This window comes from Hemicordylus capensis, chromosome 1 (assembly GCF_027244095.1).
Source record: "Hemicordylus capensis ecotype Gifberg chromosome 1, rHemCap1.1.pri, whole genome shotgun sequence".
Taxonomy (NCBI): Eukaryota; Metazoa; Chordata; class Lepidosauria; order Squamata; family Cordylidae; genus Hemicordylus; species Hemicordylus capensis.
In genome coordinates this window covers 133,141,526-133,165,514 of record NC_069657.1, presented here as the reverse complement: position 1 = coordinate 133,165,514, position 23,989 = coordinate 133,141,526, and the positions used below count along the sequence as shown (strand labels likewise).

Below are 23,989 nucleotides of genomic sequence, written 5' to 3'. Positions count from 1 at the left end.
GCATTCTTATTCTTCACATGTGATTACAGTTCATCTGCATAATGAGTAGGGGGACTTAGGGGGGTATAAATTGAGCAAGCATGATTAGCATCTCCTTCTTTATAGGTTTTTTTTTAAAAAGAAAGACTGGACAAAGCAAAAAAAATTAATAATAATAAAAAGCAAAACAGCAGGGAAGTAATCCTAAAATGACCTTTGTATAGTAGACACTTAATATATTTTCCCATCTATCATTTCTGTTCTATGAAATCTTCAGTATTAAATCTTCAAAAGTGGATGCTTTGATTTTCTTTTCTTTTCAAAGGCTCTTGAGAGGTTCTGTACTTTTAGATGCCTGATTTATCCTTTTAGCCTTGTTTGAAATACTGGAGAAATATTTTTTCCCCCTAGCCCTTATGAAACCATTCATTGACCCCTGTCAGTCTTCAGATCTCTCCTGATCAATGAATCGGTGGAACACATATGGCTTTCATACAGTATTAAATATTTTAAAATGCAGTTTAACTGCAGTGTTTCTCTCCAGTGTGCATGTTAGATATCCTCTGTACTATATTTCCATTTATTTCTTGGTCAGTTTAAAAAACTTTTGAGAGTTAGTTTTCTTGGATCTGAACTCCTCATTTTGCTCTTGCTTTTTTCTTTTCCTGGTACCTTTGTGATGGAAGGATGAAGCATTTTTATTTTGCATCTGGAAATGGAGGACTTGAATGACAAAGTTTTAAGTTCAGACACCAGTTCTAAATATATACCAGATTAAAAACTAATCTCTAGAGTTTCAGTTGAGTACCTTAGTCATGGACAAGTATTTATATGTGCTCGAGAGTATGTATTCAGGCAAAGATATGTGATACATAGTTCAAGCAGGTGACCTATAAAAAACTATAAAGGCCCAAAAATATTTCCCCCAGAAAGTTCTGGAAATAATTGGTTCTAAAGCCTATTGACAATGTAATCACCTCTGGAAACCTGGTCCCATTTGCTGAGAGCTTCGATGCTATCCCCTAATTCAACAGCAACCACTTTCCAATCTCTCTCCAACTAAAGCCCTTCTCATCCAACAGTCTCACATTGAGTGTGGGGCTGAGCTTGCCATGCCAAATGGGAAAAGCTTGCTGTGCCAAAAGGACCACCCACCTAGATCAAGCAATATCTGATCTACAAACCTTGGAAAACTTTCAGCACATCAGGCTCTCCCTGACTATAGCAGAACCCTTCAGTGCAGCCCTAGAGATTTACGCAAAATCAATGCCTCCCCAAAGCAACACCTACACCATTCCAAACCATGGTTCAACAAAGACTGCATCAGTGCAAAAGAAAGTGGGGCAGGAAGTACTCATCAACACTTACCATGTCTACACAATCAACACAGGGCTAATGTCTGCACATTACCTCCTTCAGAAGAAGAGGCAATACAAACAACTGCTTGTCTGCAAGAAAAGAGACTCTATGAAAGCTACCTGGTCACGACTCATCCAGGCAGTCAGATTCAATGACTCGGCCTCATTCTGGTGCATCACAACAAATCTCAGTAATGTCCCAACACTACATAGCTACATCCCACCAGGGATTTGGGGAAAACGCTTCCACAAACTTTATGAAGATGGAACTGCAGAATATAGCTGCCCCCTACACGATATAGAGCATCTGCCCACATGGCTGCCAATGACGACATCTGAGATTAAGAACCTTATATCCCAACTAAGATCGGGGAAGTTCCCCAGGGAGGACTTAATTCCCCCGGAGTTGTTTATTAAAAAACAACAACTCAGCATGGTGGGCCCAAACTTTGGCCTCACTCTTCACATTTATTGACACACAGGGCCATATTCCCAAGGACTAGGGACTAGCAGTAATTGTCCCCATCTTCAAAAAAGGCAGAAAGGACAACCCTGCAAACTAGAGACCCATCAGCTTGCTCAGTGCAATCAGTAAGCTCTACGCTAGGCATCTATACTGGAAGCTTAGGGACTGGCTGGACCAAGAAAATCTCCTCATGGAGGAGCAGGCTCGCTTCAGGAAGGGCTGATACATGATTGACCAGTGCTTAGTTCCACAGCACCTTACTGAGAAATATTCCACCCATGCCACTTATGCAGCTTTTATAGACCTTGAGGCAGCATTTGACTCCATCTCCTGAGTCAAACTGTGGGAGAAACTGAAAGCTTCCTCAACTGGCTGATGCCTGCTATACCTCATATGTATCCTGCATGTTCACATGTCCTTCAAAATAAGGTGCAACCCCCAAAGCTTTCAAGTGACATCCCAACCTGGAAGGGCATCAAACAAAGCTGCATTCTTGCCCCATTCCTATTTAACTTCTATATCAATGCCATGGTGGCAATGCCATTTCTTTTTCTTTTTCTTTTCCAAATTCAATTTTTATTGATTTTAACAATAATATTATTATCATTCATAACAAACAGAATAAGTGAAAATGGACTTCCTGCACACCTCTCTTCATGAAAGATTAACTATGAAATTTACCCTTGCTATAATAATAATTCCAAACATAAATTTAAACCCTTACAAACACAGTTAATCTTCCCAACCTGCATGGCAATGCCATTTCCACCAACCTCCAAAGTTCACAGAGAGACACACCTCTACCCTGCTGTACACAGACTATGCAACAATTATCTCAAGGACCCTCATAGGTCTCAGAAGAGCTCTGAGGGCCCTTGCCCAATACTCCAAGGAAGACCCACTGGAAACCAACTAACATAAAACCAAAATCATGGCCTTTGCCAAGAGACCCAAGATGCACTCCTGGCACATAAATGGGCAAAAGATTGAGCAAGTCTCATGCTTTAAATACTTGGGGGTAGTTCTCTGTGCCTCTGGCACCAGAAAAGCTCATGGCTCTTACGTTACCCAAAATGCACAGAGGAGCATCTCTGCCATCCTAAATTCTTCTGTACAAGAGGAGGCCACTACATACTTGCAGCCCTCAAACTGTTTGAAACCAAGCCTCAGGAACAACTCCTCCATGGCTCCCAATTGGGCCCCTTCTCCAACTTAGCCCCATTGGCACTCATCCTGTCCAGATTCCTAAGAGCAGTTGTACCAATTCCACAGTGTGTCTCCAATGCTGCCTTACGCCTGGAGACAGGTCTGGTGAAAGTGAAGGTCAGAGTATGGATGGCCATACTCAGCTACCGGCTAAGGTTATTCCTCAGCCCATTGGGTCTAGCCTCCCTAACACTACAGGATAATTACCAGTCCAATTAGAAACAAACATTTCAGACAAAGATGTCCCTGTGTCTCCCCCCCCTCCCCACAACTTGCCATGGGGTACGAATAGGCAAAAACACTTATCAAATGATATATAACAGACATAGAGCACCAAACTAATCTAGGCAGGACCTAGAACATCCTCATCAATGAAAGACTAAGATGAACTGTATCCCCCGCCGCATATATAACACAGCTGAAAGCTCCAAATCAAGAAGGACCTTTACCCTGGCCCAATGTTGTGCCCTCCCCTCAGCCATGCTAGAAGGCAGATACAGGAAAACCTCCCTCTTGGAATGCCTGTTCCGCTGTGACTCTGGGCAAGTTGAAACTACAGTGCATGTTCTCTTCCACTGCCCATTCTACAGAGATATTCACACCATCCACATCCTCCTGCTATTACTCAAGTCCCCAGGGTGCTGAAGCCAGTTCTACACCTCTCTTCTGCTCTCTGACTCCAACCCTGTTACCACACATAATGTTGGCAAGTTCAACACAGCAGTGTGCAAAATCCATCAGGTCCTGACAGGCAGTAAGACCTAATCAGGCCAGACACAGCGCTTAACTTTACAGCTCAGTTGTAGTGCACTCAACAAAATAAAATAGCATTTTATAGCCAGCATTTTAAAGTTTTACAGTTTTATAGTTTTGAAACTTCTTAGATATCAAGACCTTGGAATTTTAAAACTTTGGGATTCTACGATTTCAGGATTTTGAGATTGAGATTTTAGGCCCTTGGAATCTTAGGATCTAGGGAGTTTTATGTGCCTTTTATGTCATTTATTTATTTATTATTTCTCTATGTAAATCGCTTTAGACACTTTTGTTAAAAAGCGGTATATCAATATTGTTGTTGGTTGATGCTGTTGTATGCCATTGTAATCTGTTTTATGCTGATCTAAGACCGTTTGTGCTCAGTGCAAAAGAACTTCGGACCAAACAAGACACAATGTTAAATAACATGTAGTAATCTTTCTGTTTGTGTATTTTTATTTTATTTTAATAGCAACAGTGGGGCAAACCCAATTCAATTTAGGATTGTATGGTGTGTTTTTAAAAACCTTTTCATCCCTTGCTGTAGTCCTAAGGAAAATCTCCCCTTGAAGATACTATTTGCATTGGAAGATAAGCTGAAATATGGCAGTTTCCCTACTAATATAAATAGCTGCTTTGGAGTAGTTTTGTCAGGAGTTTGGTTCAGGGCAAAGAGGTTAATCTCACTCCCCCTTTCTGCTTTTACAGTCCAGATGTGCTCCCTTGTTGCTGCTATTTCTTTATTTTCATCTTTTTAAAAAACCCACAAAGCAGAAGGACAATTGCATATTTAACATCACATATAGTTTGGCCCTTAATTAGGGAAGAGATCATCTCTCAGTGGTAGAGCACAGGTTCCATGTTGAATCTTTGGTATCAGGTAGGACTGGAAAAGACCCGTGTCTTAGATCCTGGGCACCTACTGCCAATCAGTGAAGACAACACTGAGCATGATGGGTCAATATTCTAACAGGTGGAATATTCAGGCAACTTCAGGTATTAATAGTCTGCAAAGAGCTTCCTGAATCTCTGTCTTAAGATTGTCATATACTGCAGATGGTACTTCTACTGTACCAGAACATATTTTTTTCCTCTACTCCCCATTCTTTTAAATTTAGCATGTAGCCAGAGGATTTTGGGATTTTCTGCTGCTTTGGGGATTTTTTGTAAAATACCAACACACATGGCTGCCAGTATATCTTTTATGGGCACACCCAACTATACTGAGATGCAGAGGAAACCTCAGGATTTGTCTACTTGCTGCCCACTTGTTTTTCAATATTTAGCCCTTGGCTTTCACAATCGTAGCTGCCTGCTGCCTGTTTCAACTCCCCAATAGAGCACCACTGATAATTAGTGATGCCCATTGTTGACATAATACTTTACAGCAGCTATTTCTAATAGTACTTCAGCTCTAATGGTAACTACTTGTGCATTTGATGCTATTCCTCCAATACAGCAAAGACCTTTTTGTAATTTGCAGCTACCTTTTTGGTGATGGAAATCCTTTTGTCATGTAAGCATCCCCTATAGCAGTTAACAATGCTGGTGGTGTGCAATCAGTGTTACGAACAGCAACCAATACCTGTATATATGAGCTCTTAATTTGTCATATTTATGTATACATTTGTATATGGTTTGCAGGCCATTTCCCCATCCATTTAGCTTACAGAGCCTGATCTTTTTAGCTTCAAGAATAGAGTTGCACATTTCAGACCATTCTGTGGGGTCACTGACAGGATCATTGGAGTGTGTTAGTGCAGTGCACTATCTCACTTGCCATTGCTGAGTGGAGGCTGTTGGCTACTAAGGGTCTGAGCAACACTCATCAGTGGTGGCTTGAAGGGCAGTGCAAAACCCTCCCTGTATGAGCCTCACCTGGCAGGCTGAGGGGGGGAAAGTCTCTCTCTCTCTCTCTCTCTCTCTCTCTCTCTCTCTCTCTCTCTCTCTCTCTCTCTCTCTCTCTCTCTCACACACACACACACACACACACACACACACACACACACACACACACACACTCCTCACACACACTTACTTTATATGGCTCAGTCAATGTTGTCTCTCTTGAATCAGGGATAAGCCAATGCAGAAAAAAAGCAGAAAGAATGGAATTGCAGTTTTCCTGCTGACAGGCTATTGGGCAAGATCACAGCCACAAAATGTGACTTTAACTTTGATCACTATCACTAGATCACACATTTTGAGTGGAGGGAAAATGTAAAGGTTTTATTGGGAGATTGGTTTTTTAGAAAATACTATTCTGCTGCTTATGAAATTAAAAGAAATGCAAAGCAATTATTTAATTTAAAAAATAGCCAAAGTGAATTTAACTCCCCTACTGGCAGACTTCTTTAACATGCCCATGCATAACCTCAGAGTACCAAAATTTTAAAGCACAGTTTAAAATGAAGAGAGCTAGACTGTGGAAGGCTCATTTTCTGGGTTTCATTTGAAGTCAGACAGTTGTGCTTTCTTTGAGTTTGTATTGAACAGAAGTAATTGCCTTTACTCAGAAGAAGTTTGAAAAGGATTCTGTCTTTGAGGCTGATAAAACAAAGGCAAGAGCGTTTGCTAGACACACACTCTTTTAGCTTAAGCTGACTTTGTGGCTGGCAGCAACATCTTGTTGTGGATGGTTCCTTTAATTTCATTCCATTAATCACACACTCACACACACATAAGTCCTTTCCTGTGGAGATGTCATTCCTTAAGCAAGCTGTGATCACGGGCCCTAACCCCGTGCAACCTAGGAAGAGAAACTAAGAATGAGTGTAAACTATTTCTGATGCACCACCAGGCCAATAGGGACTATCTCCTTCTTAGGGAATTGATGCTGTGAGGCTTGCAGGAAGCCAGGCATGGCAGAGTGGTTGGGGAGGAGATAACCGGGCTGACTGCCACAGTAGCTGTGGCAGAGTAGAGGGACTGCTCAGCTGTGGCTGAAGAGGGACTGCTCAGGACAGAATTGCTCTGCCATTGCTGGCTAGTCTCACAAGAGAAGGAGCCCATGTCTGACAGAGGGTCAACCTCTCATGTAACCTGTGCTGACTAAAAAGATCAATTTAAAGAGGCTGGGGGAAGGGCTCACAGGGTGCCTAGGTTTGGTGACAGAGGGCTTCATTTCCCATTGAACACCTGTACAAGCCAATGGTGAAGTGCCTGAATTGAAAACCTAGAAGAGGTGCCTAAAACATCCCCACTTCATATTCCCTGTTCCCACAGCACTGAGGCTGTTAATGGGATAAGAGCAGTTATGGGCAGCAGCAGGAACATTTCCAGGGGAGGGGAGCAAAGTAAAAGGCCTGTGCAAATATTTGACTCCGAAGAGCTGAAACCAGATAATCTGAACAGCTCTTTAGGTCTGCACAGAGGTGAGCAATACCACACACACACACATACACAGATTCCTCACAGATTCCCTTACTGGTTTCAAGGTCCCTTAAAGGGCACAGAGTTGTTCTGTGTTTCAGTGCCATCTTGGAAGGTGAGTGGCTAGTGCTGGGGGGTGTAGTCCTTGCCCAGTGCTTTCTCCATCGAACTGACTGTACCTCCCTGCTCACTTTCCAAGATAGTGCTGAAACACAAGAGGACTCAATGCTGTTTCAGGAAGCCTCAGAACTGGTAGGGAGTTAGTCAGAGAGTTGGGTCCTGCATGGAGGTGCGCATTGGGAACTGCCTCCTCACCTGCCTCCTCGCAGTATCTGCCTGCCTCCTCATGGTATCTGAGGGCTTTGCAGATTATTTGGCTTCTGTTATTCAGAGCCAAATATTTGCACAGACCTACAAAACTACAAATATATGACAAGATTTTAAGGCCTCTTTAATGTGTAGGCAAAATAAATAAAAACAAAATAAAAACCAATCCAAGAACAGAAGAGAGGAGGGAGGAGAAGATGACTCTACAGAACACGTTTTTAACCCTTTAATAGACCAATTCATTTCATTTCTTCATTGATGGTTGCTGCTGTTCAATATACATGGCCTCTTTAATCTTATGCCTTACTGTATTTCCTTAGGCCAAAATAAACATCTTTGCACAACTCCTCCTTTATGTTTTTCTTCCAGTGCTTTGCACAGGGTTTCAAATGGTTTTTATTGTGTTTCATGTCTGCCAAATGCTCTCTATACATTTTTAGCAGGGGTCTCCCTGTCTCCCCAATGTAAAATTCTTCACATTCCAGACAGCCGATCTTATACACTGTTCCTTTAATTTGGCAACTACCCTCTTCTTTCTCACAAATCAAGCTACCCCTCCCCTCTCATATTTACTAGACCTTACCAGATGCTGCTTCAGGTTCTTGTGTGCTGTACAGACCTCATTAGCCTAGATCATCTTTTCTCCTCTTCTTCTCACTTCTGGTTATTTAGTTTCATTTGCTGTACAGTCATCCCTTGCCAACCACGATTTCCCCAACTGCGGTTTTGAGTATGTGCGACTGGGAAATTGTGATAGGTCTCACCAACCGCAACCTGAGTACCCATGGTTTGGCGAGCTTTTTTGTGATGGGGGGGTTTCCACAATTTGGGGGGGGGTTCTGGAGTGATTGGGGGCTCCTCTTGCTGACTCTTGGTGATTTCAAAGGATTCCAGGTGTTTTTTGGACAATTTTCTTTTTGCATTTTTTCTTTATTTTTTTTCTTTTTGCAAACATGTTCCCCCTAACCCCTTTTCCAATGCTTTTCAGTGGCTCGCCAACCACGAATTGGCCAGCCGTGAGGTTTTCCCAGAACAGGACCCTTGCAGATGGCAAGGGATGACTGCATTTAATCTCAAGAGTTTCCAGCTGTTTGAGTTCGAGATTGACAATAATGTTTTTTGGTCAGTTTGTAAGATCTTTGTTTTTGTTTTGCCTATGCATTAAGAGATAAGAACATAAGATCTTAACATCTTGTCTGGAGTCAGGTAGAATGTGTATATCATGGCCACTATGTTGTCTTATACAAATATATGGCCATGAATCTGGTGGTGGGGAACAGCCGCCATGAGAGCAGCCAAATGGTCGGTATGAATCCCAGAGCTTCACACTCCCTTGCTTAGGGGACCAGATGTGATCTAAAATGTAATGGGAAATCACTAATTTGAATATTTTGGTTCTTATGTATGTGAGAATCTGGTCCATAAATCTTGTACATTGGCACTGTTTAAGAATGCCTTCAAGGTAGATTCTCCTTGCACTCTGTATGCAAACATGTTTTGAATTAGCCCTGAGTTCAAACTGTTAAAGAGATCTTACCTTATTATTTGTTTTACAATTAAAGAAGGAAAAGATATCTTCAAAGTAAAATAAAAATCAATCCAAAAATAAAGAGTTTTCTAGGGTTTGATATTTTAGTGAAAAATTGAAAGTGCAGGTATTGGTAATTGAAGACTGAAGCAAGGGGTTGATGCATCCTTCCTCTGTATACATTATAATGCCCACTGTTCCTTCTGGTCTCTTGCACATAAAGTTGTGCCGTCGAGTCAGTGTTGTCTCCTGGCGACGACAGAGCCATGTGGCTTTCTTTGGTAGAATGTAGGAAGAATTTATCATTGTCTCCTCCCACGCAGTATGAGATGATGTCTTTCAGCATCTTCCTGTATCACTGTTGTCTGATATAGGAGTTTCCCATAGTCTGGGAAACATACCAGCAGGGATTTGAACCAGCAACCTCTTGCTCACTAGGCAAGTTACTCCCCCACTGCGCCATTAGGTGGAAAGATTAATGCCTGTTACTGCATCTCATGTACTCACTTTCCCCTCCACTTCTTGTGGTAATTCCTTGAAAACTGGCCCAGTGCTTTGTATTTTTGAGGCAAAATAACTGTAGAAAACCAGTGAGTATTATATAAAGGGACACGGGGTTTGTGAGGTTCTCAGAAGTAAACTACTTCAGCAAACTGAAAAATTGAAATTTTGATATGTACCTAATCCAAGATGGTCTGATGACTAGACATCTGAAAAATAGGATGCCTCTCTTTCAAATTCTCTACAACAGACAAGCCAATCACATGGAGTGGAGGAGTGCATTCCCGTACTTCATTCACTGTAATAATCCTGAGATTGTGGGAAGGCATATTTCAAATAGCAACTTTGAGTAAATCTGTGCTTGTAGAACAAAAGCTGGTATGTACTAGTATTGTTTTACAAGACACAGCCCTCAATCCTGTAAGCCAGTGCTCTGTTTCCGTAGGAAACAAGAATAGTCTTTAGGAAAGCAATACGCGCATAAGGAAAAATATGAAACTGGCAAAAAAAATTTCCCTTTCTTTCAGCAACTTTCTTCATCTTAGCCATACCCTATTACTTGGTTTCTTTTGTAGCCACTGAAACTCCTCCTTTTGTGCTGGCTGAGGCACATTTTAGATTCAAGCATCTTCTCTTTGTTGTAGCCATTATTTTGCAACTTTGTAACGCTAACCTTCTTGGAACTCTCTAGCTAATATTTTTCGCTTACTGAAGCTGCATGCTAGATTGTTCTGTATATCTCCCATATCTGTACACCTCCCCCAAAGTAATTTCTCCTAGTTTTGCATTTTATGGCGAGATCATATTCATGATTGGTGTGCACTTTTTTGCCACTCCACATTCAGATAGAAAAGCTAAGGACAAAAGAGAGAAGTGCATTTTTAGGTCTGAATGAAGGAACCATAGAGTTGGGCAGATTTTGAGTTCAAAACTGAGTGAAATCAAATGTGCAGTATGTTGTTCGAACGGTAAATTAATTCAGCAAATGCTCTGGTGAAAAATCTGATCCAAGGCTGCATAATGCTGCTGTTCAATTATGATCTCCCAAGGTGCTCTATAAGAGGAGGTTATTTCAATCTTCCAATAAAAGTCAAATCATTATAGGTGTGATTTCTCTCTTCAGCCCTTTTATTCTTTAAACATAATTAATATATTTAGGTAGAAGGGCAAGCTTTTTTTAATTGGCTTGCTGCTTGAAGAGGAAAAGAGTCTGAGCTAGAAGTTGCTTTGTCTTAATTTTTCATGGAGCTTGTGTTCATCAGTAGCCCTGCTGACTGAGCTTTTTAAACTGGTGACTCCCTTATATTTAGCAGTGGGAAGCAACTGCCCCTATTCAGTTCAGCATAATGGTTCTTCATGGCTGTGAGGGTGCTTGTATCTGTGTGTTGGGTTTTTGTTTTGTTTTCTTTGTTTTTTAATGAACCTGTTGGGATAGTGAACCATTTTCTCATACTTCTTGCTTTGTAAACTGCTTTATTGAACCCTTAAGTAACAAACCTTTTGTTGAAATGCAGTATATAAATGTTTTTTAAAATAAGAATTAAGTTTGGTAAAAGTGTTATAAAGATTTGGAGATTGGTTTGTTGTGTAAACTGCTTGGCTGCTAGATACTGTAGATACACAGTATGAAGATAGGCCTGTATGTGTAACTCTTGGTTATGTGTTTGAGCTTTGCAGTATGGTTATTTTTTTTTTTAAGCATTCAAAATAATTACAAAATTTTAAAAGAGAGAGGTATAATGGGAACAATAATAAGGGAGGTATGGCTTCCCAATTTTTTTTAAAATTTGAAATATTCTTTACTTGGGTTTTCATCTACATATCACATTTTTGCAAAAGCACCTGAGTGGACCTATACCTACATCAGGGGAAGTTGTCTGAAGAGATGACCCCTAGGCATATTGAGCCTATGGGCTTCCTGCTCATTCCATTTTGGTGGACAAATATTGTACAGCCAAATATTGTACATCAGGCTGCACTTTGGAAAGTATATAGAGATATAACTCCAGTTGTGCTTCACTTTTAACACAAATTTATTTTGGTTAGACTTAGTTATTGCTCCTCTGAGTGCAGCAAAAATATGTGAATGGGTGAAACACAGAGAGCACCCATGCTAATAGAAATACTTGGCAAATATAGTCAGCCGTGCCTTAAAATAATTTATGGGTTCTTTTCCTGATGCCTTCTACCTGTACAAATGTGTACAAGAGAAAGTCCTTTCAGATGTTCAAATGACTGTGCATGTGTGTGGAAAGTGGAATCATGATTGCAGGCTCAACCTTTGACTCCATATGTTCATCTGAAGATCTGAAAAGAACACCTACATAAGCCTCATTCAGATGGTCTAAAAAGGAGTCTGAACTCACATGCAGCCTCTGAAAATGTGGTGGAAGTCCTGCCTGGCACGTCAATCAATTACCCCTGCCAGGAGGCTCAGTCCCACTTACAACACTCACCTGAAGCGGTGAAGGCTGTAAGCATGATGGTGGGTGCTTCCATGATTGGCAGACCAGGGGTGAGTGATTTACATGCCAGGTGGGATGTGGTTAGACAAGCTTTACTGCTAAGTGGCTTTCTCAATATGTCAGATTCCATTTATTTCTACAGCTACTCAGAAGGTCTGCTAATGCATGTGATCCTGGTCTGCACTTGTCTGAGATCTTACCACTGCAATTAGATGATTTCCTATAGGCATGACACTTCTTTGAGACCATGACACTTCTTTGACTTCCAGCTGCTATTGGCCTATCTTCATACCATGTATCTACAGTTAGCAGCCCAGCAGTTAATACTGCAAACCAATCTCCAAACCTTTATAACACCTCCCCCTCCCAAACTCCCATCATCCCTAGTCACAGTGACCAGTGTCAGGCGTGATGGGAGTTGTAGTCCAACAACAGCTGGAGGGTCAAAGTTGTGCAGCCCTGTTATAGGCAATGACCTTGTGTGGCATACATTGTTGTTAAAATATCCCATTCTTTGAAAGAAGCTTTTTCTAGTGTGGCTAACACATACAAATTTTAAAATAACATCAATAAAATGTTTTTTAAAAGAACAAGAGAGTGAATAAAAGCAGCACAATAAAATTCAGGAGGGAGTAAAATCACAGTTAAAAGGCCTGGGGAAAATAGATAAGTTTTCAGTGGGTGTCGAAAAGATGACAATGTTTGTGCCAGGAGAAACTTTTTGGAGAGAGCATTCCATAACTAGGGCTTCACCACCCAAAGGAACTCCCCCCACACACCATATTGTTGCCACCTGCTAGCCTGAAAGTGGGGGGCACTTGGAGGAGAGCTTCAGAAGGATATCTTCTGAAGGATGGGTAGGCCGATGAGGAGACAGGAGATCCATCAGGTGTGCCTGTGCACACAGGCAATGCCCATGAAGAATCAGTAGCTAACTGCAGGTTTCCAGAACACACGTGTGTAGTGAGAGATGCTTTTCTGCGTGGGAGTGCTATTCATGAAGAAAATCCATCACACTTGAAGTAACCCTCAGTGGACTACAGACACTGAATGTTAGTTTTGAAAATAATTCCCAGGATCTCTCCCCACCTCGTTTTGCAATTTACTCGATTCAGCTTCTCATGTAACAAGGAATAGGAAGGAGTATTTGTGCTCACGCCACACAACTTGACCTCACAGTTTTTAGATAGTGCTCAGTCATGCCACACACGCTTTGCGCTCAGAAGCCCCAAATTCAGACACTGGCATGTTTAGCGAAATGGAATCCAGGTAATAAGACTGGGAAATAACCTCATGCCTGAGACCCTGGCAAACTGCTGATAGTCAGAGTAGATTATGCTGGAGCACTGGACCTCTGGTCCGGCTTTTTAGAAGACAGCTTTACATGTTTAGGCTTCCGTCAGAAACCTGCTTGTCTTTCTCAATGTTTAGAGGGTAGTTCCCTACTGCACATTTTAAACCCTTGAAGAAAACACAGCTGAAAAGGAAGCGTCAGGATTCTGCCTGTTAAAGCTTCCACATTTATCTAAGTGAATTTACTCAGCCTTTGCTCTTCCTAGCTGAGGATCTGGCCCTTTATTTTGGAAAGTATTGGTGTGTGAGAGAAATTGACAGCTGCAGTCTGTGTTTCCTCACCCAGTCAGGCATCTTAGAAAGCAACATCCCACTTCTTTGGCCACATTGGGCTTATATATTGTTCATGCTAGCAGACCTTAATGAAGCTCTTTGCAATTGATCAGAATTCAGATGCCTTCTAAGTTGTCAGGTATATTGATCCTCCAAGTGAGGGGGAAGTGCTGGAAGAAAACACGTTTGGGGAAATGTGAAAAGTTAATTTATGGGGAGGCTTTTAATTAGTGCGTGTGAGTGTGAGTGAGAGAGACTTCTAAGCCAGAAGTTGGGAAGACTTCTGTGAAAGGAGGGTGGGGAGAAGAGTAGTACTCAATACTACTTGCAAAATATCTCCATGAACAAATTCCATTTATATGTAAATTACCTAAAGTGATGGTTTTTAGAAGTGTAACCTAGGAACATTTCTCTCTTCTCCCCTCCCTCCACTGTTCAGATGTGATTCAGGTATCCACATATAGCTTAAAATGTCTCCTAGACTCCACCACCTGCTATAAAGTTATTTGCAGTGGGCTCCTCCAGGCTGTTCCCTGCAGCAATGCCTCCAGGTACTGACAGCTGAGATGTGTGCTTCAGTTGCCACAGCCCTGTTGGTGCCAATTAGAATCTTGATGTCTGGCATATACCATATTGGTAATTCTCTGTGCTTTCTCGTTGGGCGACCAGCAGCTTGGCAGCCTTCTCGTCCCTTGTGACCCTCATCAGTTCACTAAACCTTACAAAAAGGTGTCTGAACATAAGAAAAAGTTATTGCCAGCCATTCATTTTCTGTAAAAAGCACACACAGAATTAGTTTCCTTCAGGCTGAATAATGAAAAAGTAAAAGGGGTGTGCGACAGGAGGAGTAGACCAGTTCTCAGTTATGCGTAATAAAGACTTGGTTGGTTCCTTATTCTATTTATTAAATTATTAAAATTTAATAATTTTAAAAACTGGTTTTAATAACTATTTTATTCTAATGTTTTTATTGTCATGTATTTTAAATGACTTTTAGATATTTTAAATTTTGTACACTACCTAGAGATGTACATATCAGGTGGTATAAAAATATGATAAATAAATATTTGTGTGAATGGCTGCAAATCAGTTTCATCTTGGTAGAGCTCAGCTCACTACCTACTCACACAATTTCTGACATTATAGTTGCAGAGAGACTCCTAGCCCAAATAGGTACATGTAGTTTTCAAATCCCATTTTTATCCTTATTCACCTATGTGACAATATATTGGTTCTTGGTTAAGTTCTTAGAGATCACAGCTGGCTCACCTGGCTGACATTTTGAGCTTAGTCCTAGACTAGTTGCTATATTTGAATCTGCATAAGGGACACATGTAACACCCATCCCTCTTTCAACTACAATGTGTAGGTGGCTGTGCTACCCCTCTCCTTTAAGATTTCAAGTTGTTTGACCACAAAACAACCTCTATTGCTTACTTAGTTCACCACTTGCTCCACTTTAAATAAGTAAATATCCTGTTGTTGGGTTTTCTTGGATTTTCATTTCCTGATTCATTCTTCTATTTTCTTGTTGGAATTCTCATCTCAGATTTCTCACCCACATTGCCCATGAATCTGCTGTCCCACCTGGCACATTTCAGTTATTTTGTGTTGAATAGTGGAATAGTATCTTTTATTATCTTATCTTATATTACCTTATAACATGTCTAGAAATTTGGCCTTTCTTTCATTAAAATAAGAAGTTAGATCAGCACTCCGGTCAGTACCAAGTCGGAAGGCTACAGGAATGGATGGAATAGCTACAGAAATATGGCAGGCAACAGAAGAAGAATCAGTCCAGGCTTGAACCAAACTATGCCAGCAAATCTGGAGAATGACACAGTGGCCACCAGATTGGAAGAGGTCAGTCTATATACCCATACCAAAGAAAGGAGATTTAACAGATTGTGCAAACCATCACACAATAGGGAGGGGGCTCTGAAGCCCTTCAGGTCTGGACTCCAAAATTACCTGGGTGCGCCACTGCTCCACACAGACAGTGAATATTTTTTCCTCATTGTCCCTCTTGTCATTGAGGGCTTGCTTGCTAGTTCAGCAAGGAAAGTTGCAGCAACTACCATTCTTCTTTATGCACAAATGAGACAAGGGTAGAGAAGGAAGAGGATGCTGACACGAATGGGTGTGTCAGCAAGCACACAGGATGCTTGCCACCTCTACTTAGTTTTCTTCCCTGGCTCAGCTCTGCAGTGGCACCAAGTTTCAGGGCCAAACAGAGGCTGAGACATGAGTGCAAACTGGTGGGGTAGGCCAGATAAAATGTTTGGTGAGTTGTACTCTGCCCCTAGGTCATATGTTGGATGATTTTGGTCTAACCAAAGCTATCCAGTATTTCAGTCAGGGGTCTTTCCTGTTCCAGCCTTGAAGGTTGAGATTGAACCTAGAGCCTTTTGCATGCAAGCATGTGCTTCTGCTGAGTTACAGCTCAGTCTCTGATTATTTACAGCATGGACTGAGTTGGGGCTTAAGAAGCCTGCCTGTGGCCTTGGTAGACCCCTGTACCCAGAAAGAAGCAGAACAATTTGTTTACCATTGTCACTGATCTTATAGTGGCCTTCACCACTGATGATTAAGACGTACTGGTAGTGTAACTGTAAAACTTGTCAGTTATTCACATGGCCATTCTCATGGGATCTCTTTGCATCAGAGGCAGGGTTTAGAATTCAGTGATGACTAACAGCTTGCCATTTGTTCAGGACCTTTTCTTCAGGGTCCAGTAGCGCTAGGCTCTGCTCTCTAGTTTTGTCCCATGGGTATCTGCACTAGTGTTAGTATCCTTGTATCTGATGATACTCTCCAGTCTCTCTAATACCTCACTCACAACAGTTGGGAATTGGGTGAGGTTAAGCTTATTTTGAGTCCAGACAATATTCAGGTAAGGATGGTTGTTAAGTTTTCTGGACCAAGTGGAGATGTAGTATGTTTTAGATAGTTTAGCCTTGGACCATCAGGTTCCTTCCAGCTGTGGGCAGGGGCCCTTCTCACAAGAGTCTTTCTGTGATGTTCTCTTGTTATACTGTATAGTATAGACCCAGAGGCCTATCATAGACCCAGAGGTCTATCATAGAGGCCTATCATAGACCCAGAGGTCTATCATAGAGGCCTATCATAGACCCAGAGGTCTATCATAGAGGCCTATCATAGACCCAGAGGTCTATCATAGCACATGGTGCTGGTGCTCCAATTTGTACTGTGTTGACACAGCCTTTATGATGGCTTTGTATTTGTTGGTTACTGTAACACTTAATTTCTTTAAGCAAATTCTACTTTACTTCTCCCTAAGACTGAATGCTATCTTAATGATGTCATCTATGCAGGATTGAGTGGTTAGAATTAAATCACAGAGAAGTTTTTAATTACCTTGCATTTTGTATTCATAAATTAAATCTTTTTACTTTATTGTGGTGTTATGTGCTTTTAGCATTTTAGATGCTGAAGCAAGTGAATGAGTGAAACCTAAATTAGTTACTTACGTTTAAGTTTAATAAACTCAAGAATACATTTATGATTAAGATGTAGCATTTGAATAATTCATTCTTCTGTGTTGTTTAGCAGCTTCTGGCTTTGGAAAGAAATCTGGACTTCTGCCCATTGGATGCTAAGCTGTATGCCTTTTTATGGCACATTGGCCATAGCAAATGATTATGCAGAAGGCTGCAAACAAATATTTTTAGAATATATTTTCTTCATGCAGCAGTGATTTTTTGCTAAATGATGAATTGCTTTAAACTGGAAAGTGAACTGTGTCTCTGTGTCAGGATATATTATAATCTTGTGACCAGCCAAAGAGTAAATGTGTTGGATTAATTATTTTCTTCTTATATTTTGTGTTATAGAAGCAGGGCCGGTAAATTTATTGGCATTTACATTAGAAATTGCAAATCTTCAAGGCATCTGAAAAAATAGCTCAAGATAAAGAAGACTCAGACGTGTTCCGGCTTATTAACATATTCCTGAAAATTGGGCTCTATTCATATTTGTGCCGTTTCCCACAAGTCCTTTAACTATTACTAAAGACAGGCAACAGCTTTTAAGAGAGTTCATGGTGATATGATAAAAGCACATTTCCTTTTGGTGTACACACTCATTTCTTTTCTCCCACTCATCTTTGGTCCAGACCGGTTTTGCAGGTTTTGGAATACAAAAACTTGTAGCACCTGTTTTCTGGAGCAAAAAATGGGATGAGTGAACATGCTGTGTGTAATGTTGTCTCTTTTATAATACATTAAATATTGTCTCTCTGTGTGGAGGTGGGTGGGGTTTGACTGCCTCCAGCCTAAGACAGTACTGCTAGAGTTCATCCTTGATGTGGGCGGAAGACATGTTTTTTGTCAGGTTGGATAAGGGGCAGGCTTGAGCTTTTTAAAAGTGGCCAGATGTGTACTGCATCATTAAAAAGGGGTTTGGGATGCTAGAATCAGCTTGGTCAATTATACTGCTGGTAAGAATGTATAGAGCTCTGTCAAAGGTTTGACAATATGGAGAGGTATTGCTGTTAAGTGATAGTTTCTGCTTTGGAACTTTGAAATGAGAGAGTACAGAACTTTCAAAGAAGATGACTGAAACAAGTCAGTTACAAATTGATACAGGCATGGGGATTTGTATTGCTAGTCATTAGTAATGTGAATGCCCCATCCAGCAGCCTCATGCTGGGGGATGGGACTTTGTCCCACCCCCTCACCAGACTGCTGCAAGTTTGCCCTGATTAGGCAGGGCTTTTGGGGGGTGAGGCCAGTTGGCTGTTTGCTTCTGCCTTCCCTCCCCTCCTCAGTTTGCCTCTTCCTTGCTTCCCCTCCTACCCATCCCTAGGAACAGAGAGGGCTATGCTGGTCATCCTTTTGGGGGCTGAGTAGGATTTTTTGGCCTTTGACTGATATGCTTTTGTAGTCTTAGCTAGCTAGGTCACAAATGGGCAGGTACAGTGCGGGCTGGGCGGAGGTTTAGAAGGGTTTGAGTCTGGTGAGCACCCTTGGGCCATTAGTAAGGGGTTGACTGGTCAATCTCTACTCAGAGGCTTTGTGGCTCAGGGAGCTTGATTCATCATGATACTTCCTTTAGGACTTCACAAACCTTAAAGGCTGCACAGCTTTCGGGGTGTGAAGCCAGAGAAGTGCCCTGACCCTCTGGGTTGACAATGGTGGAGGTGAAGCAAGTTACACTGCTTCTATCCTTGAGTCAGGGTGTGTTGCCCATGTCAGGCTCGGGAAAGGACTCTCAAGTCTGAACCTGACCTGTGTTAGGCCCACACTGCTGGGGGCTGGAGTTGTTACCACTCTCAGTTTGCCAATTTGATTATCAGTAAAGTTGTGGCCCTTTCACCCAAGCTATTTGTGTTCTGTATCTTGCAGCAGTGAGTGTGGGAACAAAAGATACTTTCTGGTTATAGGTTATGATGCTATTTGGAATAAAATTATCCTTGGCAACCTTTACAGAAGGAGGGAGGAATTGCATCTTCCTCGTAACAAAATATTGTATCTGAGCAGTAGGAGATTGTGGTAACAGAAACATGATTGCTTTCTATAGAACAAATGTGGGGATAATGTACATTTTATTGTTATGAATAGGGCGTCTTAGGTGCTTTTGAAAGAACTGTTAAAATATTCTGGATTTTTCAACTTAGATTTGTTTAGGAATCAACAAATAAGATTTGAGAGAAGGAATTGCGCCTTTAAATCTAAGCTTCATATTGCCAAGGATCTGATTCTTCTGTTGTATGTAGAACATAAGCATGCATATTGCAAGTGATCAGCAGTCTAAGTCTTGCCTGTGTGGGCAGGTCTTGGGACTTCATAGTGACCATTTCCTATATTTCAAGACAATCCTGTGATGGGAGGCCCCCTCAGGAACATAGGAAGCTGCTGTCAGACCATTGGTCTATCTAGCTCAGTATTGTCTTCACAGACTGGCAGCGGCTTCTCCAAGGTTGCAGGCAGGAATCTCTCTCAGCCCTATCTTGGAGATGCCAGGGAGGGAACTTGGAACCTTCTGCTCTTCCCAGAGCGGCTCCATCCCCTGGGGGGAAGATCTTCCAGTGCACATACATCACGTCTCCCATTCATATGCAACCAGGGCGGACCCTGCTTAGCTAAGGGGACAAGTCATGCTTGCTACCACGAGATCAGCTCTCCTTCCCTTCACTTTGTCATCTTAACAGCAGAGAAATGAGGGAACCCTTGACAAATTCCTTGCTTTGGCTTACTTGAGAGTCTCAACAGAATTGTGGGAAAGTGCTTGTTAAGTTGAAATCAGCACTAGTTAAGTAGTCATGGAATTTGAGTCCCATTTCAACAAAATATCCAATCCAGTTACTCCTGGCTCTGCTTCTGTAATTGCTCCCCTTCAAGTGCCAGGTGCCTTCCAGAAACTTCTGTGATCAATCATCTGCATCTCTCATTTGAATATCCATTTCTGGTTAATTTTGTCCATGGAAGATTAGCTAGAAGGGAATAGGTTAAGACCTAATAAACATGGATCTGGGGACAATGCAAGAACACCAAGGAAATGGAGGAGAGCTAGAAGTTCCTTTACCCATTGTCTCTGTGCTGTCAGTAATCATCAAACCAGGTTTCAGTGTGCCCCAAGAATAAGCTGCTGTGGATGGGATTTTCCTCAGTGAAGTATCTCTGTTGTCATTACCATTTTTCATTCTTGCCTTTTATGCCAGGTATGTTTAGCCTGCTGTTGTACTGTACCACCTTGTTATATATTCTTTTCCATTTGTTTTTCCTACTTCAGAGAATACTGCATAGATTAAGCAACCATGTTACGTTGCTGCATCTGCCTAACGGAGCTGAAAAGTAGAGAAGATGTTCAGCAATTCACTGTTTTGGTTAACCATTTTATTTCCCTCATATTAACCATTTATGGTCATCTTCCTTGTATTGTTTACAGAGAATTCAATCAGATCCTCATTATTTCTAGAAAGTTTCCTATTAATGTGAATGGCAATTGGATCAGGTCCAAAATGATGATCCACAGGTGTACTATTAACACATGAATGCATATAAAATGTAGGTATTTGAGGCCCTCTAGTGTCTGGACAGTGTTAGAGGCATGATATGCTAGGAAAGATGATCCTTCAGCTCAGGCAATTGATTACCTGTCCCATCCAGGAGCTTAGAGTGTGTGACGGATAAGAGGGACTCTTCCAAACCCTTTTGATGAGGAAAATGACCTCAGCTTTCTCTGCCAAGTATTCATACAGGAACATAGGAAGCTGCCATATATTGAGTCAGACCATTGGTCCATCTAGCTCAGTACTGTCTACCCAGACTGGCAGCGACTTCTCCAAGGTTCCAGGCAGGAAATCTCTCTCAGCCCTATCTTGGAGAAGCCAGGGAGGGAACTTGAAACCTTCTGCTCTTCCCAGAATGGCTCCATCCCCTAAGGGAAATATCTTACAATGCTCACACATTGTCTCCCATTCATATGCAACCAGGGCAGTCCCTGCTTAGCTAAGGGGATAAGTCATGCTTGCTACCACAAGACCAGCTCTCCTCTCTTTAATCTTTAATCTTTAATTTCTCTAGTGGAGTGTCTGATGGGAACACCTGTAATATCTTCAGAGAATACAAAACATGGAAACTTTTATTGAAAGTAAACATTATAATATTGTAAGCCCTGTATATAATGTTTTTATATGTCCAAGGCAGAAAAAGCTGGAGGAGATACCTGCATTTAATATTTGCCAACACAATTGGAGAAGTTAAGAATGCATTGCTTCAGTATTGCCCATCTGTCACTTGATTTAGCCATATATTGTCATGTTTGTTTTATCTTGCTAATCTTTGTTCATATAATTCAGGTGCAACTTGGAGGGCAAGATATATACTTTGGGAAATGGAGTATGTTCTCCCTCATAAAATTAGGCCTGCAGGGGATATCTTGGGTCCATCTAGCTCAGTTTCTCTGGTTTATTTCTCTCTGGTTTATTTTTAAATATCTGGTTTATTTTTAAATTGTTAAATTGTTTTTTTAAAATATATGTTTTTTAACTTGTTTTATGCTATTGTTTACTGCCCAGAGATGAATGTTTGGGGCAGTGTACAAATTTGATTGATGAATGAATGAATGAATGAATAAATAAATAATTTGCATTTACTACAAATCTGTCTAGTGGAATTTGAAGCCCGGTGAAATGATGAGACTATCTCTACTTATTTAATTTGCTTTTGAGTCTGGCTTTCTTTATTTCCTTACACTTTTGCAAGGGAACCTTTGTTGTGGAGATTTGCATTGCAAAATAGTACATCTTGCACACATTTAAACTAATGGCAGCCTTCCCTTCCTTTGTGAAATTGGTAAGATGCTGCATTTCAATTTAACTTTTTGCCTTTAAAACATAGGCAAATTGGTTAGCAATTATGTCTGTAATTTGACATCTTAGTGCTTTGAGCATATTTATGGATGTGTTTGAAATTGCAAAAGATGTCAGTTGAGATGTGAAGCTGTTTTGAGGAGAAGATTAAGTTTCCCTGGCAGCATATTTTTATATATATATCTGTATATCTATATATCTATATATCTATATATCTATATATCTATATCTATATCTATATCTATATCTGTAAAGTAAAGTGTGCCGTCAAGTCGGTTTCGACTCCTGGCAACCAGAGAGCCCTGTGGTTGTCTTTGGTAGAATACAGGAGGGGTTTACCAATGCCTCCTCCTATGCAGTATGAGATGATGCCTTTCAGCATCTTTCTATATCGCTGCTGCCCAATATAGATGTTTCCCATAGAAACATGCCAGAGGGGATTTGAACTGGCAACCTCTGGCTTGATAATCAAGTCATTTCCCCACTGCATTATAGGTTCCCTAAAATTAGATCTTGCACTTAAATCTATTGTATATACCAGTGCTTTTCAAATTTTCTGTTTTGAGGTAAGCCTTCCCACATTTCCCCCCGCTACCATGGAAACTCTGTTCTGGAACACATTCTAGAGTATGTGCAGTTGAAAGCGGTCACTGACTCACTGGCCATGCCAGCTGAACTAAGAGTGCGCCTCATAGCATATCCAGGATGCCCGGTGGTGTTGGTCAGAAAACAAGTTGTCTTTCAGGGAAGCTTGTCTTCCATTACTCATTTTCTTACTGAGGGACCCTCTGATACATTTCCAAGGAGTCCCTGGGGTTCCCAGTTTGAAAACTACTGATGAACAATATTGTCTACCAGGAAAAATATGCCCACTTCTCTGTTTGTTTTTTCTCTCTGTGTTGGTCCTTTCATTTCTCTCCTGCTCTATTTCTCTTTCTACCGTTTGATCTCTTTTCTTCCCATTCATAATATGGAAGGTACCCTCTATCATTACTTTCCTGTTGCTGTAGGAGTTAGTAATTAAATGCTTAAATGTTGACATATGGCCTATGGATATTTGCACCTTATAGGTTTTTTGAATTGTTTCCAGGCAGTCAAGCATTTTTGTCATGCTTCCTGCCCCACCCCCTTTTTTGCAGAAGACTGCAAAAAAGCATGAATGATGCTAACTTTCAAATCTGAATTCTCTATTCAGTATAAGTATCTCATATGTAGTCTGTTTATGGGTCTATCCCAGGTTGGCTTACCAACCGACTGGTATGTTGCATCGATGTTAATGCATATGCTGCATGACCAACTGCTTCTTTTGGTTCTCTAATTGTGTATGTGATAAAAGTTGTCTGAATAATCATGAATGTATGTTCCAGTTTGTTGGGTTGCCACAAATTGCCTTAATGTCAATTGAATGGGTGCAATATCAGTGGAAAAATCCATCTGACCTTAAAGTGCTGTTGTGCATCAGCCTTTATATCTACAAGATTTGTAGGACCGCCTTGTTATATAATCAAAATTGGGAATTACATGCTCTGTTTTTTACTCTGTGATATGGGATGGCCAGATCCCCACGCCCCTGGTGTCTTATTAGTTTTAACTAAAGAGTTGTTAACATGTGTTTGTGATAAATAGATTGGAAGCTTCTTCACTACAGTCCTCTTCTTCTCTAGGGCTCTTATAAACTCTTTGAAGCAATACTCACCTGCTTCTCAATAAACTTAAACAATGTATTTGCAAATAAATCCATGTAGGCATAGTTTATACAAATTTATACTAGCCTACCAGACATTCCTATGTTGTTAGTTTGTGGTCTAAAAGAAAGAGGAATGTTTTCATAAGCTTACCTTCAGATGATCAGATAAGGAACTAGGAAAGTGGCCACTTATATGTTTGAATTAGAAGATCAGAGACAGCTGTGCTACAACTATGTTTGGAAATTACAGTTTGCACCTTGCAATAGTACTTAGTGTTTGCATAGCGTTTGTAACTTGGCAAAGAGGCACCTTTTAATGTGGTGATTCTTTTTATTTAGCAGGGGGAGAGTAACTGGTCCTCTCCACCCTCAGCACAGTAGCT

The 23,989-nt window shown here is 41.0% G+C and overlaps 1 protein-coding gene across 3 annotated transcripts in view; it reads left to right on the top strand.

The window, feature by feature from the left end:
- The window catches only part of TSPAN4 (tetraspanin 4), a 923,335-nt gene that overhangs the window by 199,758 nt on the left and 699,588 nt on the right, over positions 1-23,989 (top strand). The gene's annotated exons all lie outside the window — the stretch shown is intronic.